Genomic DNA, 5999 nt, shown 5'->3' on the forward strand with positions numbered 1-5999 from the left:
AAGAAAGAAAGAAAGAAAGAAAGAAAGAAAGAAAGAAAGAAAGAAAGAAAGAAAGAAAGAAAGAAAGAAAGAAAGAAAGAAAGAAAGAAAGAAAGAGAGGAAAGAGGAAAGAAGGAAGGAAGGAAGGAAGGAAGGAAAAGAAAAGAGGAGGAGGAAGGAAGGAGAGAGAGAGGGAAGGAAGGAAAAGAGAAAGAAGGAAAGGAAAGGAAAGGAAACCGAAGGAAGGAAGGAAGGAAAGGAAGGAAGGAAGGAAGGGAAGAAGGAAAAGAAAGAAAAAGAGAGAGAGAGAGTGGGAGGGAAGGAGGAGGAGGAAGGATCTCCCACATGTACCTTCAAAAATGCCTTCCATTTGGAGACAGTGGAAATAACAAGAATAACTGTAGAAAAAAACATTTACATGTTCCCAGTGAGATACAAACTATATTCAGTGTTCCAGTCCCTAATGCTGTCATACAAACTACTCAACACTTAAGACAAAAACAAACCAATCTTTTTTTTTTTTTTTTTTTTTTGCTATACCCACATATTCTGTGGGTCAGGAATTCAGAAAAGGACGCTTATCGCCATGGTACAATCTGAGCTGTCAGCTGGGAAGACTTGAAGCCTGGGGGTGACTTGACAACAGGAGATTGGAATTTTCCAAAAACTCACTCACTCACACGTCTGGTGGTCAATACTGGCTGTTGGCTGGGTCTTCAGCTGGGGCAATCAACTGGAACACCAGTTGCAGCTGAGTGGTTTTCTCAACCAGCTCCCTGTCTATAGTAATAAAGGGGGAGTCCAAAGGTCTCAGACTTTCATTTGTAGTGCTTCTGTTCCTTTCTGTGCAAGCTAATATGATTCTTTTAAAAACTCTGTGAACTATTGGCCTATTAACTTATAATTTATTCCATTAGACGAAGAGCCACAGCGGCAAATCTCCCTGAGATAAGTCTTTCTCCACCTTGGGCTCCCTGTAAGGCTGTCATGGAACAGTGACCTTAAGATTCCTATAAGGCCTATTGTTAAATAGAGAGGAAGGCAAGCTCCCAATTGCCTCTCTCTAGCAAAAACGGAGTGAATCCTGGAGGAACACTGAGGCAGGGAAGCTGAACCTGGCATTTTCATTCAAAGTCAAAAGCTACAAGGAGGGTTGCAAGTGGTGCCTCCACTGGCACAAGTCAAAGTCAAGCCCTCTCTGGAGGAAGGGTCACCAAGTCAGACCTATAGGACTCACATCTCTTTAAGCTCAAGTAATGAACCAGTGAAAATGACCAAGCACACAAGAAGTCAAACCACTCGTGACAACAGATTTAGACACCCAAGAATTGCAAATTATAGAATTGTCAGATTTTTAAAAAATAATTGTTATGAATGAAATCTTTAATGAAATAAAATATTTGCTGCAATAGCAAAAATGAAGATACAAGAAACCACTAGCAGTGAAAAATCTTAAAATACTACTCCAACTCCTGACCTCAAGTGATCTGCGCACCTCAGCTTCTCAAAGTGCTGGGATTACAGGTGCCCGACCAGCCTGGTTAACATGGTGAAACCCCATCTCTACTAAAAATACAAAAATTTGCTGGGTGTGGTGGTGCATGCCTGTAGCCCCAGCTACTCAGAAAGCTGAGGCAGGAGAATCGCTTGAACCCGGGAGGCGGAGGTTGCAGTGAGCCGAGATAGTGCCATTGCACTCCAGCCTGGGCAACAGAGCAAGACTCCATCTCAAAAAAAAAACAAAACAAAGAAAACAACAACAACAACAAAAACTACTCCACAAGTTGCTTATTAACTTTAAAAAGGAGGGAACAAAAGGTATCTGCAAATGGAGAAATTTGGTGGAACCAACCTCACTACGTGATAAAAGTGAACCTCAGTGTTGGAACTCTGTACTGTCTTGTACCTCCTGTGGTGATGCACGGAGAGGGACACAGTATCATACATGTAGTATTCCTGCCCCAAATGTTTAATCAGAATCCAAGAATGAAGAAACAATTAGATCAATCCAAATTGAGGGACATTTTACAAAACAATGTGGTTGAACTCTTCAAAAATGTCAAGGTGAGGCTGGGTGCGGTGGCTCATGTCTGTAATCCCAGCACTTCAGGAGGCTGAGGCAGGTGGATCACCTGAAGTCAGGAGTTTGAGACCAGCCTGGCCCACATGGTGAAACCCTGTCTCTAATAAAACTACAAAAATTAGCCGGTCATGATGGCGTGTACCTGTAGCCTCATCTACTCAGGAAGCTGAGGCAGGAGAATCGCTTGAACCCAGGAAGTGGAGGTTGCAGTGAGCCAAGATCAGGCCACTACACTCCAGCCTGGGCAACAGAATGAGACTCCACTGCAAAAAAAAAAAAAAAAAAAAAACAAGTTAAGGAGATGAGAAAAATGTTTTTAAAGAGGGGCTCAGGACTATTCCGGATTGATTGATTGATTGATTGATTGATTGATTTTTTTGAGACAGAGTCTCACTCTGTTGTCAGGCTGGAGTGCAGTGGTGCGATCTCAGCTCACTGCAACCTCCACCTCCAGGGTTCAAGCGATTCTCCTGCCTCAGGTTCCCAAGTAGCTGGGACTATAGGCTCCCGCCATCATGTCCGGCTAATTTTTGTATTTTTAGTAGAGACGGAGTTTTACCATGTTGGCCAAGATGATCTCAATCTCTTGACCTCGTGATCTGCCCGCCTCGGCCTCCCGAAGTACTGGGATGACAGGCGTGAGCTACCGCACCATGCCTTATTCTGGATTTGTAAAAACTAAACAAATAGAATAGCTAATGGAATGAGTGATTCTTGATTCTATCCTGGATTGAAAAAGTAAGAAAAAATATTTTTAAAAATATTACTGTTGGGACAATTGGAGACATCTGAATTTGGCCTATACATCAGATAATACTATGTTTTCAATGTTAGATTTCCTGAATGTGATACTTGTATTGTTGTTATGTTGGAGAATGTCCTTGTTCTTAGAAGACATGTGTTAAGATATTTAGGGTAACAGTAATTGAATTCTCTGTGAAATGAATTCTTAAATGGCTTACCAAAAAAATATTTGTGTGAACATCCAAGTGTGTAGAGAGAGAAAAAGCAAATGTGATAAAATGTTAACAATTAGTAATCTAGATAAAGGGTAAATGAACATCATTGTGCTATTCTTGTAACTTTTCTGTAGGTCTGAATTTTTTTAAAGAAACAAAAGTTTGGGGAAATACTAACCACTACAAAGAAAAAGTAGAGCGTATCCAGTTAACTATTAGTATCAACACTCCCACAGATATGTTGGGGCCATTCCTTTCTGCAGGCCAGAGCAGAGCTCAGCCACTCCAGACAAGACACAGGGAGATGAGGTCACTTTGCCAAGGTCACAAACACCATCACCACATTGCCAGAACTTCCCTACCCGCATGAAAATATCTCCTTCACCTTGGCTGAATTGCAAAATTTAAATAAAGAATTCTGTTCCCTTTTATATCATTAACTAATCTGTTGTACAGATTAAAAGATTAGAACATACAAAAACATAAAATGAAATAAATTTAGGCATGCTAGAGTAGAGAGATTCAGGTTGATGCTCTCTGGCATTTTTCCTTCATTTCTTTGATGTTGTTTTAAAACTGGCCAGAGAGAAGGAGAGAGGGCAAGAAAAGAAATCAGTGCTGCTATGAATAACTGCCATCAACCACCAATTTAGGGAGTTGCCGGAGCAGAACATTTCTCAGATGTCAGTTTTTCTCAGCTACACATTGTCCTTTCCTTCGATTATCACTGGCATGTCACTATATTCTGCAAATCTCAGCAACACCGCACCTCCGGCCCACTGGTCCCTCATGATTAAAAACATGGGGCTGGGGGAGTAGACTGGGGGGACGGCCTCAGCCAAACCACTATGGAGCCAAAAGAGTTCGTAGGGATCTGTAGTTCTACTGGCTTAAAAAAAAGAATTATCTGTACTTGCATGGCCTTGAGGAGAGACAGGACTGTTGGAGAGAGATAAGATTATTTTCTTTTTCCTTCTCTCCAGTGAACCAAACACAGTTCCCATTCTGGCTTTCCAGACTCAGGGCTCATGTTTGAGCTTTTCTCTTCTCACTTCTCTTGGTCAGAGGTGATCACTTTTGCAGCTCATGACATATGTGTGATTTTATGTACAATATGTTAAATAGCACTTCTAGAAAATCTGTTTTCTGGTTGGGGGCAGTGGCTCATGCCTGTAATCCCAGCACTTTGGGAGGCTGAGGCAGGTGGATCACTTGAGGTCAGGAGTTCGAGACCAGCCTGGCCAACATGGTGAAACTCCATCTCTACTAAAATTACAAAAATTAGCCAGGCGTGGGGGCGCAGGTCTGTAATCCCAGCTGCTTGGGAGGCTGAAGCAGGAGAATCGCTTGAACCTGGGAGTCAGATGTTACAGTGAGCTGAGATTGTGCCACTGCACTCCAGCCTAGGTAACAGAGCAAGACTCCATCTAAAAATAAAAGAAAGAAAGAAAAAGAAAGAAAGAAGGAAAGGAAAACCTGCTTTCTGGTTAACCTAAAATGGCTTGTTGTGGAAGAGATACTGACTGTCTAGGAAACAAAGCCTGCTACATGCTGAGATTTTGTACCTCTGAGGTCTTCTCAGAAGCAAGTTGTAGACTGCAAAGGGTTGCATGGACTGTTGTCAGGACTCCCCGCTAAGGAAAACCATATTGCAGGGAGAACTGTGGGCCAGTGAGTGTTAATGAAGGACCTAGAAAGCTGAACTCGTAGAGAGATTCCTGACTGATAGGAGATGATGGGGTTTTATGTGTTAACACAGAGATACTACAGTACTTCTCTTTCTGCTTCTGTCTCTGGGAGAGAAGTTAGGCACAAAAATGACCAAAAAAAGCATTCTACTCATCTCTTCCCACCTCTTCTCTGCACAATCATCCCTCTGGTAACACAGGAGCTAAAACCCAGTCACAGCTACCACAATAAAGGGACTTGAGCACTCAGTGAATGCGTAGCCGAACTCTGGCTAAGGTTAACTTGTTTCCATTCACCAAGTTAGATTAAGAGGAAAAAAAATCAAAGTTGTCCTTATAATCACATATTAATTCTAAAAATAATTGTATATTCACCTCCTACAGTGTGCTAGGTAGGCTTGGAGGTGCAAAAATAAATAGCGCACGGCCCCTTCTCTCAAGTCACTCGTAGTAGAATAGAGATGAGCCTTCCTGAAACCAGGGTAGTAGAATCACTAGAAAAGGAGACAAAGTCAATCCAGGAAAGACAGGATAAATCATGAGGCAGCATCCAGCAAACATGGGAAGAGAGAGGGTCTGTACCCAGGGACTGGAAAAGGGACATCTCTTCCACAGAGACACGAGGGAAAGATGAGACAGTAGATCATTTTCACAGGCAACAAGGTCACCACCATTATAACTCTTAGTTTGTAATGAAACTAATTTGAGCCATGATGGATTTTTCACCGGCAATGTCCCCAAAAGTTTCTAAAATCGATGGCTTACATTAAAGAAAAAAGAAAGAGAAATAATTTAGAATGATTAGAATAAGGATTTGTAAGGCAAGTACTTAATTATAGCTTAAGGGTAATTTCCTTAAGCAAGTCATCCTCTCTTAGTTATATGATTACACTTATATTATTCTTAAGTCTGGTGATTAATACTGAATTTAACGTTTTAAATGAAAGTTCAGTATGTTAAGTGAAATACGCCAGGTACAGAAAGACAAATGCTGCGTTATCTCACCTATATGTAGAACCTAAAAAAATTGAACTCAAAGGAGCAGAGGGTAAAATCGCCATTTTACCAGAGGCAGGGGGCTGTGGAATTGGGGAAATGTTGGCCAAAGGATACAGAATTTCAGTTAGATAGAAGAAATAAGTTCAATAGATGTACCATATGACCCAGCCATCCCACTACTGGGTATATACCCAAAGGATTATGAATTATTCTACTACAAAGACACATGCACACGTATGTTTATTGCGGCACTATTCACAATAGCAAAGACTTGGAAGCAACCCAAATGTC

Source organism: Colobus angolensis, unplaced genomic scaffold, assembly GCF_000951035.1.
Source record: "Colobus angolensis palliatus isolate OR3802 unplaced genomic scaffold, Cang.pa_1.0 Scaffold126, whole genome shotgun sequence".
Lineage (NCBI taxonomy): Eukaryota > Metazoa > Chordata > Mammalia > Primates > Cercopithecidae > Colobus > Colobus angolensis.